A 13,863-nucleotide genomic window follows, 5' to 3' on the forward strand; every position below is an offset into this window, starting at 1 on the left:
TGAACTTCTCACCCTATCTCTAAGGGAGAGTCCAGACACCCTGCGGAGGAAACTCATTTCGGCCGCTTGTATTCGCGATCTTATTCTTTCGGTCATTACCCAAAGCTCATGACCATAGGTGAGGGTGGGAACATAGATCGACCGGTAAATCGAGAGCCTTGCCTTATGGCTCAGCTCTTTCTTTACCACAACAGACCGGTAAAGAGCCCGCATCACTGCTGACCCAGCACCAATGCGCCTGTCAATCTCCCGCTCCCTTGTACCATCACTCGTGAACAAGACCCCGAGATACTTGAACTCCTCCACTTGAGGCAAGAGCCTATCCCCGACCCAGAGAGGGCTCTCCACCCTTTTCCGCCTGAGAACCATGGTCTCGGATTTAGAGGTACTGATTCTCATCCCAGCCGCTTCACACTCGGCTGCAAACCGATCCAGCGAAAGCTGAAGTTCGCGGCCTGATGTCCCCAAAAGGACCACATCATCTGCAAACAGCAGCGATGTGACCCTGAGGTCACCAAACCGGACACCCTACATCCCTTGACTGCGCCTAGAAATTCTATCCATAAAAATTATGAATAGAATCGGTGACAAAGGGCAGCCCTGACAGAGTCCAACTCTCACTGGGAACGAGTCTGACTTAGTGCCAGCCATGTGAACCAAACTCCAGCTTTGTTTGTACAGGGCCTGAATGGCTCGTAGCAAAGAGCCATGTACCCCGTACTCCCGAAGCACCTCCCACAGAATACCCCGGGGAACACAGTCAAATGCCTTCTCCAGATCCACAAAGCACATGTGGACTGGTTGGGCAAACTCCCATGAACCCTCCAGAATCCTGGAGAGGGTGAAGAGTTGGTCCAGTGTTCCACGACCAGGGCGGAACCCGCACTGCTCCTCCTGGATCCGAGGTTCGACTATAAGCCGGACTCTCTTCTCCAGTACCCCTGCATAGACCTTACCAGGGAGGCTGAGGAGTGTGATTCCCCTGTAGTTGGAACACACCCTCCGGTCCCCTTTTTTAAAAAGAGGCACCACCACCCCAGTCTGTCAATCCAGTGGCACCGCCCCCGATGTCCACGCAATGTTGAAAAGGCGTGTCAGCCAAGACAGCCCCACAACATCCAGAGCCTTGAGGAACTCAGGGCGGATCTCATCCAATTCAGCCATTCAAGCATCATCAAGGACTATAATAATCATTAAAAGTACTGAAATAACATTTAAAGACTTCCCCTAACATTTCTGATGTAAAATCTGAATCAGTTAAATTACTCCAGTTAATGTATATTACAACAAAGCTGACTCAAAATGAACATGGAACACACAGACAATACAAACAACATCAACAGCGTCTGTTGATAACAATGATACAAATCAGGTGGCATGAAAATAAAAGAAAATCTTATACTCTATTATGTTTATCAAGAAAAAAGGCCTGGATTATTTTTCCTAGAAATCTTTCCAATCTCACAGTAACGCTGCTGTGAAGGCACAGTTTAGAGCACTGCTGCATTCAGTGTAGCTCAGTCCAAGCTCTGTACAGCCAGCATGTCATGTGTATTCCAAAAGAAGAACTTTGTTTGGCCATTTAATGTTGCTAAGCAATATCTAATGGACTCGCTAATGTTTCTGACACTGTACGACACACTCTTATCTACATTGTACATATAAGCTAGTTTGAGATTACATATGGGGTACAGGGAGGTACTGTGTAACTCTGGTTATTAGTTGACCACTAGCTTCATCATCATCATGAGAAAGAGAGTCACAGAGGTTCTTTTACTAACACTCAAGTCCAGGTGAAGGTCTAGGATAGTCGCTTGAGTTGGTCTCTGAGCAGGAGGACAAAAAAAAAAACTATTTGAATATAATTTGAATGTGTAGAACATATCTGAATAACGCTGGCCCAATTTCACTACAGCAGATCTCAGCAGAGTGTGTTTATATACACACACACACACACACACACACACACACACACACACACACACACACACACACACACACAAAACAGCTGGAATTTCAGAACAAAATCATGAAAATAATCTGTACTGAACAAAAAATAAACAAGGCACTGGCTTTTGTTTTAATTGTAGTGTTTAACAGAATAAATGGTCCTGTATTTATACATGTGCACACACACACACATCCATGTGAAATTACCTCCCAACTGACCATGTCAGATTGGGACTTTCAGTAAACAATGTAACTGTGTCTAATACATGGTGTGTAAAATTGATTATAATAATAGTTTGACAGACTGAGCACCTGAAAACTGCAATTTGACCTTAAAATGAGTTCTACAGATAAACATGCAAAAAAACTTTTAAACTATTGATGCTGAATGATTTTTCCAGGGATTATTATCTTACAATTTAATTTGTGTTTATCTAACCAAACAGAAGGTGCAGGGATAAATGTTCACCATTTTATGGCTTACTGAATACAGTAGCAAGATAAAAGCAAACAGAGCTATATCAGACAGGTATACACCCGTGGAAGAACAGCGCTGCACGTTGAGTCATACCAAAACACTGTAGGTAAGCCTGGTTGGCTACTTACGATAAATGCTGCATGATATATGCAGGTTTTAGAGCAGCATATCCTGCCATACAGACAAAATCTTTTTCAAGGAAGGCCTTGATTATTTCACCAAGACAACACCAAACCACATTCATTCCTCACATATTAGAACAGCACGGAGTCCAGGTGCTAAACTGGCCTGCCTGCAGTCCAGACCTGTTCGGCACATTATAAAATAAAAAATACGAGAAAGGAGACCCCGAACTGTTGAGGAGCTGAAATCTCATAAGAAGTAAGAATGGAGAACATTTTACTTTCAAAACTACAGCAATTGGTCTATTCAGTTCCCAAACGCTTACAGAGTGTTGGTAAAAGAAGAGGTGATGAAACACAGTGACATGACTAGCCTGGTTGGCTGCAGCAGGGTGACTTGTTGTTGACAGCTGTGGTTAACCATGGAGCTACCAGCAGTATGCAAGCTGGCTAACTTGCCTACCATAAACAGTAAACACATAAAAGTAAACATATTTCCAAAAAAGTTCGGACACTGTGTAACAAAAAAATAAATAAATAAATAAAAATAGAATGCAATGATGTGCAAATCACATAACCCATATTTTCAAAGACAACACATCAAATGTTGAAACTGATACATTTATATTATTTTTTGCAAAATATACGGCCATTTTGAATTTGATGCCAACAACACATTATAGCACATGTTTTTTAGCATTACACAACTTTACCAGCCTTTTGTTGCCCCATCCCAACTTTTTGGAAGGTGTTGCTGGCATCAAATTCAAAATAGGCATATATTTAGATTTTATTTACATTTTGCAGTGTCCCAACTTTTTTGGAAATGGGGTCATATCAGAAAACTATATATTCACCACAGATTAATGCCACACAATGATCTGTAACAAAAAGTTTTAGATAACTAGCGTGGTTTGTGCCATTGAGTTGACTTACGTGCAGCTGCAGTTAGTCATGGAGACAACACTGCAGTTAGCAAGCTGGCAAACAAAACAGCAAAACCACAAGTCAGCATAGAAGAAAAGTTCAAATGTTCCTGCTTAGGCATCGCTTAAATTGGTCTTTTCTCCCGTTTGGAGGTTCAGCGTTTGAAGGGCTACACCTACACAGGTGAATTTGACGTTGTTGCAAACTTAATTCACTTTAATTCACCTGCAGTGCAAATTCGCTCATCAAAGTGATTTCCATTTAAATAAATGCAATTTTGCTTGTGAAAATTTGCTGGCAAACGAAAGTGTGTCTGGGACTTTACGGCTGTTTGCACATTGCAGACTCAGTATGAGGCAATTGCAGAAAGCTCTAGATAACGGCTCGTCGTCATGCCAACTAAAGGTCACAAAACCACAGCAGCCCACAGCAAAGGCCATAGAGACGCATACCGAAACACACACACACACACACACACACACACACACACACACACACACACACACACACACACACACACACTCCTTCATCTGACATTCAGCATTTCATGAAGGGCAAACTATGATCAGAGACATAGTGAATTTGGATTTACTGAGGATTAAAACAAAAGGCGATTTTGAATTTAGGGAAAAAGCAGAAAGTGTTAGAAGATTAGGACTCTGTGGAGCTGTGTGTTAGCGGGCATTCATTACTCATTACATTTATTGACATTACTTTATAGTGCTACACTACATAATTTAACTGAGTGCTGAATTACATTGGTGCCAAAGGTTAAATAACTACACTGCTGAGCATTAAACTATGTTACAGCACTAAGTGCTAAATTACATTACGATGCTGAGCACTAAACTACAGTGCTGAGCGCTAACCTAAAGCTCTGTGCGTTACAGCACTAAGTTCTAAATTGCACTAAAGTCTTTTCAGGGGCCTTGATTATTTCACCGACAACACCAAACAACATTCTGCACATTCCCATATTAAAAGAGTCCGGGTGCTAAACTAGCCTGCCTGCAGTCCAGACCTGTTTGGCACATTAAAAAATACGAGAAAGGAGACCCCGAACTGTTGAGTAGCTAAAATCCCATAAGAAGTAAGAATGGAAAATGTTTTTTTTTTTATTTTATTTGATATGCAAATAGCTAAACAGTCTCTTACACGTAGTTCTACACAATAAAACGCAGTCAGAGAGTGAAAGAGAACAGAGCCAAATTGTGTTCTGCAATGAGCAGATAGAGTCTCTGATGATACAGCATTATATGCAAGATGAAATAGAGCAGGATCTGTATGCATATTTAAGTAAATTAGTGTATAGATGTGGCAACTTCAATGTTTTTTTTTTCCACAAGGACACAGAAATGAAACTCTAATCCCTCAACAATTATCTGATGCTCTGATGTCTTGTTTTTTTTTTATCATGTGACACAATCTCTTTTGTCCATGTACAGCATGCATAAATCCTTATACCTACGCTCCCATTCCGCCACCCGCAATCTGATGAGATTAAATTTTTAGGCAGGTAAGTTTAATAAAACAGAAAGTGAAAAATAAATGTACTGTTCATATTAATATTAAATCGGTCTAGATTATAGAAAAAAAACAAGATTTCCTGTATCCAAGCTTTATATATAACCTATATATAGAATATCAAAGTGGATAATTAGCATCATCAACAATGTTATCTTTATCACCACCACCCTCATACACACACACACACACACACACACACACACACACACACTAAGCCGCTTCTCCCTCGTGGGAGGGGTGCTGGAGCCTATCCCAGCGGTCATCGGGCGGAAGGCAGGATACACCCTGGACAGGTTGCTAGTCCATCGCAAGGCAGACAGACAGACATACACATTCACACCCACACTCACACACAGGGGCAATGTAGCATGTCCAATTGGCCTGACTGAATATCTTTGGACTGTGGGAGGAAACCGGATAACCCTCATTATTACCATAACCATAATTTCAATGTCATCGATCATCATCACCATCACCGTTATCACTGCTGTCATCACTATCACCATCAACATCAGAAACTGTCATCAACCATCTCCATCACCACTGATATCACCGTCTCTATCATCACTGCTGTCATGACTATCACCATCAACAACGGTAACTTATCAACCACCATCGTAATCAACATCATCATCTTCATCGTTGCTATCACATTACCATATCACTGTCACCATTACCAGTCATCACTAACATCACCAGCTTTACCATCAGTATCACCACCATTATTAACTACATCATTACCACCTTTATCATAATTGTCATCATCATCATCATCATCATCATCATCATCATCATCCATAACACACAGTTAGTTGTAAACATGAAAAAAAAAAAAAAAAAAAAAAAATCAGCCTTCAAGACAGCTGCTACTGTTTTTAGCTATGTGATGTAATTTAGTCTGTGTTTATGGACAGTGAGTCACACAGTGTCAGCAACTACACAGGACAGCGCAATGATACCACCAAGCACCAACCAACCCAAGACAGTATAATAAATACACAGAAGACAACATAGTAAACACCCTGAGGACAGTGTTATACATAGAGAGGACAGTGTGATAAATACACAAAGGACAGCACAATAAACACACAAAAGACTGCATAATAAACATAAGACAGTGTAACAAACAACAGAGGACAGAGTAATAAATGCACTGAGGATGACAGTGTTAAAGAAATAGAGATAACAGTATAATAAATACAGAAGGGACAGCACAGTAAATGCACAAATAACAGCGCAATAAATAAACAAAGACAATTAATAAACAGAAGAAAGGGTAATAAACACTTCAGGGTCAGCATAGCAAACAACAGAGGACAGAAAAACAGAAACTCGGAGGACAGTGTTATAAACACGAAATGAAACAATGAAGATAAATAAACATAAAAAAACATAAGGATAGCAAAATTATCAATAGGAGGACAGCAAAATAAACATTTAGAGAACAGCAAACTAATCACTCAGAAAACTGAAATAATCATTAATCAGCATAGTAAACGTGCACAGGGCAGCATAAAAAGCACAGTGGACAGCGAAATAAACATGGAGAGGACTGTGTAACAAACAGAGGACAATGTAATCACAATGTAATGCAACAGCATCAATCCAACCTGCAATGACAGCAATACAACAATCACAGCAACAAATATGCCTCATTTGTTGGTCTGGCCAACCCACTGCCCAATCAGACAACAGGCCAATGGAAACAGCATTTGACAGGCAAATGCAACTATTGTCCTCAAACTCCAAGTTTGTGCAAGCTTGTGCAAGCACCCAATAAAGCACCCAAACTGCAGCAGGTGTTTGCATCATTTCTATATTCTCATTGTTATTAATAAATCAGCTCACTACTAACTGCACTGAAACATTATATTACTCATCCTATGACTTTGTGATTGTTTGTTCAGTATGGGTTTACTGAAGGTAGGCTCATGTTTCTGACTGTTCTGAGTGGTCAGCGAGAGTGGAAATCTGATGCCCGGCACTGGCCTCTCAGTCTCTACATCAGACACATGCATACATGGACAGTGCGATAAAATATGAATACAATATGGACAGAGATTTACAGATGTTGAGTGAAGAGTGACGCATTCAGCTACATCTGGATCACAACCCCCCCCCCCCCCACACACACCTACACAGTGTGTTTTACATGGTGATGTTTTAAAGGCAAATGGAATAGATTTAGGAAATACAGCAGCTCAATGTTAGTTTAACAGGTAAACAGATTAAAGGAGAATTGAGCCCATATAGAACGGTTTTCTGTTTTATAAAAACAAAACATATAAAAATTCACTGTTTGAGATGTAAACAAAGACATTAGGACTGGTTTGATGTGAAATTGTTGTAGAGAAAATTACAGACACTGATCTCTTCACAGTAGTGATGATAGGAACCAAAGGTTGTGATGCCTACAAGGCAGATAAAGCCAACTCATTTACTATCGAAACCTACTTTTGAGTTTTTCTATGACATGTTGCTAATAATAAAATGGTAGTAAATCTGGAAGAATATGGCTTTTGGGGACTCTTTTTTTTTTTTTTTTTTTTTTTTTTTTTTTTTTACATCGCCCTGTGTGCACCTCTCCACCATGAACAGGTTTGAGAAAAAAAAACATTTTTAGCACAGAACTTCATCTCAGAACTATGAGAAAACAATGTCTCAGGCATCAGGCAGCGTATTTATAACAATTTCATGTAACACCTCTAAAGGAGCACTAAGAGGCATTAAACTCTTAAGATCCATCCATCCATCATCATCTGCTTCTCCGGGGTTCGGGTCGCGGGGGCAGCATCCTAAGCAATGAGGCCCAGACCTCCCTTTCCCCAGCCACTTCCACTAGCTCTCCAGGGGGGATTCCGAGGCGCTCCCAGGCTAGTGGGGCAATATAGTCACGCCAGCGTGTCCTGGGTCTTCCCCGGGGTCTCCTCCCTGGTGGACTTGCCTGTGAGACCTCATGAGGGAGGCGTCCAGGAGGCATCCTAACCAGATGCCCGAACCACCTCAACTGGCTCCTCTCGACGTAAAGAAGCAGCGGCTCTACTCCGAGTCCCTCCCAGATGACCGATCTTCTCACCCTATCTCTAAGGGAGAGTCCAGACACCCAGCGGAGGAAACTCATTTCGGCCGCTTGTATTCGCGATCTTATTCTTCCGGTCATTACCCTAAGCTCATGACCATAGGTGATGGTGGGAACGTAGATTGACCGGTAAATCGAGAGCTTTGCCTTGTGGCTCAGCTCTTTCTTTACCACAACAGACCGGTAAAGAGCCCGCATCACTGCTGACCCAGCACCAATGCGCCCGTCAATCTCCCGCTCCCTTGTACCATCACTCGTGAACAAGACCCCGAGATACTTAAACTCCTCCACTTGATTCAAGAGCTTATCCTCGACCCAGAGAGGGCTCTCCACCCTTTTCCGCCTGAGAACCATGGTCTCGGATTTAGAGGTACTGATTCTCATCCCGGCCGCTTCACACTCCGCTGCAAACCGATCCAGCGAAAGCTGAAGTTCACGGCCTGATGTCCCCAAAAGGACCACATCATCTGCAAACAGCAGTGATGTGACCTTGAGGTCACCAACCCGACACCCTCCGTCCCCTGACTGCACCTAGAAATTCTATCCATAAAAATTATGAATAGAATCGGTGACAAAGGGCAGCCCTGACAGAGTCCAACTTTCACTGGGAACGAGTCTGACTTAGTGCCAGCCATGCGAACCAAACTCCAGCTTTGGTTGTACAGGGCCTGAATGGCTCGTAGCAAAGAGCCACGTACCGCGTACTCCCGAAGCACCTCCCACAGAATACCCCGGGGAACACAGTCGAATGCCTTCTCCAGATCCACAAAGCACATGTGGACTGGTTGGGCAAACTCCCGTGAGCCCTCTAGGATCCTGGAGAGGGTGAAGAGTTGGTCCAGTGTTCCACGACCAGGGCAGAACCCGCACTGCTCCTCCTAAATCCGAGGTTCGACTATAAGCCGGACTCTCTTCTCCAGTACCCATGCATAGACCTTAGCAGGGACACACCCTCCGGTCCCCTTTTTTAAAAAGAGGCACCACCACCCCAGTCTGCCAATCCAGTGGCACCGCCCACGATGTCCACACAATGTTGAAAAGGCGTGTCAGCCCCACAACATCCAGAGCCTTGAGGAAATCGGGATGGATCTCATCCACCCCTGGAGCCTTGCCACCAAGGAGCTTTTTAACTACCTTAATGACTTCGGCCTCAGCAACGGACGAGCCTATTCCTGTGTCTCCAGACTCTGCCTCCTCACTGGAGAACGTGTCGGTGGGATTGAGAAGATCCTCAAAGTATTCCTTCCACCGCCCAATGACGTCTTCAGTCAAAGTCAGCAGCATACCATCTCCACTATATACAGCACACTGCTTTCCCCTTATGAGTCGCCTGACGGTTTGCCAGAATCTTTCTGGAGCCGACTTAGTCACTTTCCAAGTCCTCACCAAACTCCTCCCACACCCGGGTTTTTGCCTTGGCGACGACTGAAGCCGCAGATCGATTGGCCTGTCGATACCTGTCAGCTGCCTCTGGTGTCCCACAGGCCAACCATACCCGGTAGGACTCCTTCTTCAGCTTGACGGCATCTCTCACCTGGGGTGTCCACCACCGGGTTCGAGGATTACCGCCCCGACAGGCACCAACTACCTTGCGGCCACAGCTACAGTCAGCCGCTTCAACAGTGGAGAAGCGGAACATGGCCCATTCTGAGTCAATGTCCCCCACCTCCCCCGATATCTGGTCAAAGTTCTGATGGAGGTGTGAGTTGAAGATCAATCTGACAGGTTCTTCTGCCAGACGTTCCCAGCAAACCCTCACTATACGTTTGGGTTTGCCTGGTCTTACTGGCATCTTCCCCCACCACCTGATCCAACTCACCAACAGGTGGTGATCAGTTGACAGCTCAGCTCCTCTCTTTACCCGAGTGTCCAAAACACATGGCTGCAAGTCCGATGACACGACTACAAAGTCAATCATTGAACTGCGGCCTAGGGTGTCTTGGTGCCATGTGCACTTATGGACATCCTTGTGTTCAAACATGGTGTTCGTGATGGACAAACTGTGGTTTGCACAGAAGTCCAAAAACTGAACACCACTCGGGTTCAGATCAGAGAGGCCATTCCTCCCAATCACACCCCTCAAGGTCACACTGTCATTGCCCACGTGAGCGTTGAAGTCCCCCAGTAGGACAATAGAGTCTCCAGGAGGAGCACTTTCAAGCATCCTTCCCAAGGACTCCATGAAGGCTGGGTATTCTGAACTGCTGTTCGGTGCATAAGCACAGACAGCAGTCAGGACCCGTTCCCCAACCTGAAGGCGTAGGGAAGCTACCCTCTCATCCACCGGAGAAAACCCCAACATACAGGCACCGAGTCGAGGGGCTATGAGAAAGCCCACGCCTGCCCGCCGCCTCTCACCATGGACAACTCCAGAAGAGAATAAAGTCCAGCCCCTCTAAAGGAGTTTGGACCCAGAGCCCAAGCTGTGTGTTGAGGTGAGCCCAACTATATCTGGCTGATATCTCTCAACCTCGCGCACCAACTCAGGCTCCTTCCCGCCAGTGAGGTAACATTCCAAGTTCCAAAAGCCAGTTTCAGCAACCGAGGATCAGAACGCCACGGCCCACGCCATCGGACACTGCCCGATCCACAAAGTGCTGAACCCCTGCTACTGCACTTCCCATTGGTGGTGGGTCGATGGGAGGGGGGACTCACATAACCCCTTCGGGCTGGGCCCGGCCGGGCACCATGAGTAAATGCCTGGCCACCAGACGCTCGCTGGCGAGCCCCTCCCCCAGGCCAAAACTCTTAAGATGTCTGATTCCTATCACGTGAAGAATACTGACTTGGCAAGTTTTTTGAGTGTTTCACATTAAACCACTCAGAATAACTTTGTTTACATCTCACAGATTTCATTATGCAGACATTTAGAAAAAATGATGGAATTCCCCCCCTAAATCACTAAAATCTCACTCAAAATCACAATTTTTTTTCCCCCACATGAACATATATACATATATATCATCCCTCTTGTCGGGACAAATCCTTGTATCTCCATTTTGTTTGTGACATAATTTGAAAATACCTGGCACCCTTTACATTGTAAATTCCATGATGAATGGACAAAAGAAACACCCCAAAATAACTCGGAAAAAAGTCTGGCTCCATTGACTTACGTTAAAAGTAAGGGAAGTTTTTTCCTTCTCCTGTAAAGTTGTTATTTCGGAGATATAATAACAAATATAAATACACACACACATATACACACACTATATATGTATGTATGAATGTGTGTGTGTGTGTGTATATATATATATATATATACACACACACACACACACACACACACACACACACACACACACACGCACGCACATTAAAAAAAAGTTTCCAGTTCTCAGGCACCTCGAGTTTTATATCACCAGCAGTCATTAGAATAGGACAAGAGGATGTTTAGATGGTGTGTGATAGCAGTGTTAGCATTCTCCCTTTGACGCCTGTACTTCTGTTTTTGCCTTTGGCACAGTAAAAGAGAAGAATTCCTAACTGTCATTTGTCTTTAGACGCACAAATCCAACCCAAAAAACACGAACTGGTACAAATCCACAGCACAATTACTACAGCCAATTTTATTACCAAAACAAAAGAAAAAGTTGCGTTGCTCACAGTGTACATAAACAGGAGTGTGCACTGCTGTTAAATCTCGTTTATCAAATCTTCATTTACATATAGACTGACTGACTTATAGACCTAGTGTTAGAGTTTCAGGTTCCTCATAAGATGTTGTGCCCAGGTGCCTTGTCAGACCTTGGTCCCTCACTGTGTGTAACTCAGCTCACCCTGAATCAGCATTCACTAGATATTTCTGGAGCTGCTGTATATGGAGAGGAATTCATGCCACACTGAAAGGAATCTACAGTGGAAAAATGAGAAATACATTGCACACATGACATTACTTTTCCATAGAGCCACGGAAAATATACAAAAGGAGAGAAAAAAAAAAAAAAAAAACGTGGCTTGACCTCTTTACCGAAAAACACCACATGAGGATTTGCCTTATAAAAGTAAAATGCTCAATTAGTGTCAGAACCGAGTACAATGCCCCTTGAAATTAAATGAAGGCATCATTTTCGTCTATGCAGAACTTTAAATTGATTTCACTGAAATGTGTCCACAACAGTGAAAACAAAGCTATGACTTATTTGGCACACGCCTTTACTTTTCTACATGTGACTACAATACAACGTACGTCAGACTCATCGAAACACAACCAAAACAGTGAAACGCGGTGCAGAGACTGCGTTTAAAGCAGTAACATGGGAAATGTCCCAAAATGAAAAGTAACAGAGTCGTCACACTGACTTAACATTGTTGGAAGAACTGCACGGTAGAAAGAATAGCTGTGCCCCCACTATCGTTATACACTCAGCCACTTTATTAGGTACAGTTGTTTGTTAACACAAATAGCTAATCAGCCAATCACACGGCCACAACTCAATGCATTTACGCATGTAGAGGTGGTCTAGACAACTTGCTGAAGTGCAAACCGAGCATCAGAATGGGGGGAAGAAAGGTGATTTAAGTGACTTTGAATGTGGTGTGGTTGTTGGTGCCAGACGGGCTGGTCTGAGTATTTCAGAAACTACTGATCTACTGGGATTTTCACGCACAACCATCTCTAGGGTTTACAGAGAACGGTCCGAAAAAGAGGAAATATCCAGTGAGCGGTCAGTTGTGTGGACGAAAATGCCTTGTTGATGTGAGAGGTCAGAGGAGAATGGGCAGACTGGTTCCAGATGATAGAAAGGCAACAGGAACTCAAATAACCACCAAAATCTCTGAGGAACGTTCCTAACACCTTGTTGAAAGTGTGGCACGAAGAATTAAGGCAGTTCTGAAGGCAAAAGGGGGTCCAACCTTTGACTGATGCACCTAATAAAGTGGCTAATGAGTGTGTCAAGATAGACTGCACTCAATTCTGACCTGAAGCCAGCATTTCGTTTTTAAAACGCACAAAGAGGACAAGGGAGGTGAAAACACTGCAACATATGCTCTGTAATTCATTCTGGCACGTTAATCTGCGTGTGGGTGCTTTTCACTGTGGCGTGAGTTCCTCGCCACATCTGTATGACGGGAGTGTGAGCTGGAGAGTCTGAGACTGACGCGTTTTAACACGAACCTGATTAGATGATCTGAAGTGTTTAATCCTCAGAAAAGGCAGCAGCGGATCTTCCTCCTCCTCCTCCTCCTCCTCCTCCTCCGGAGTGAAAGTGAATTTTCAGGCTGTAGTAGGAGGACCCACACTGCTCAGACGATAACGATGATGAGGATAGCGATGAAGGCTGTGGGCGAGTAGAAAGTTAAAGCTCCGGACAGCTGTTCAGCCAGATGTTAAGAAGTGAAGGTGAATCTGAAGATGGTTTCATCTGAACTCCAAAAAAACGAGCGAAAGCCTAAATATGCGCTCCTTCACCACCCGGACACAAAACACACACCCGCGACCACCTCCCAGCCAATTACATCAACACCGACCACCTCTCACAAACGCTGGCGGACGTTAACGAGCGTTTGCGGACAGGTCGCAGACCAAGGCGAACCATCCTCAGAGCAGCATGAAAACAGAAGCGTTTCCACTGCAACTCTCCCAAGATGGCAGGGCTTTCAAAATAAAAGTCCTATCGACAGAAAACACGCCGAACGCGACAAAACCAAAGGCTTTTTATTTGTCGGCTCCTTTCTCGAGTTTCCTTTAACTAAATGGAGCAGCGGTTCCGTTCGGATCCGAAACCGGCGAATTTGTGTCCTTTGTTCGGGTTTTATTAGGACGTTTCTTCTTCGTC

At 43.9% G+C, this 13,863-nt stretch overlaps 1 protein-coding gene across 3 annotated transcripts in view; it reads right to left on the reverse strand.

The window, feature by feature from the left end:
• Window positions 1-13,657, reverse strand: part of osbpl8 (oxysterol binding protein-like 8) — a 66,392-nt gene extending 52,735 nt beyond the window's left edge. The window contains exon 1 of one of the 3 annotated variants that reach the window (XM_017682117.2): window positions 13,203-13,657. The gene's annotated coding sequence lies outside the window, so the exon portion shown is untranslated. The remainder of the gene's footprint in view (window positions 1-13,202) is intronic. The other 2 variants (XM_017682116.2, XM_037540090.1) reach the window with 2 other exon arrangements.
• Between the last annotated feature and the right edge of the window lie 206 nt (window positions 13,658-13,863).

Source organism: Pygocentrus nattereri, chromosome 1 (assembly GCF_015220715.1).
Source record: "Pygocentrus nattereri isolate fPygNat1 chromosome 1, fPygNat1.pri, whole genome shotgun sequence".
NCBI lineage: Eukaryota > Metazoa > Chordata > Actinopteri > Characiformes > Serrasalmidae > Pygocentrus > Pygocentrus nattereri.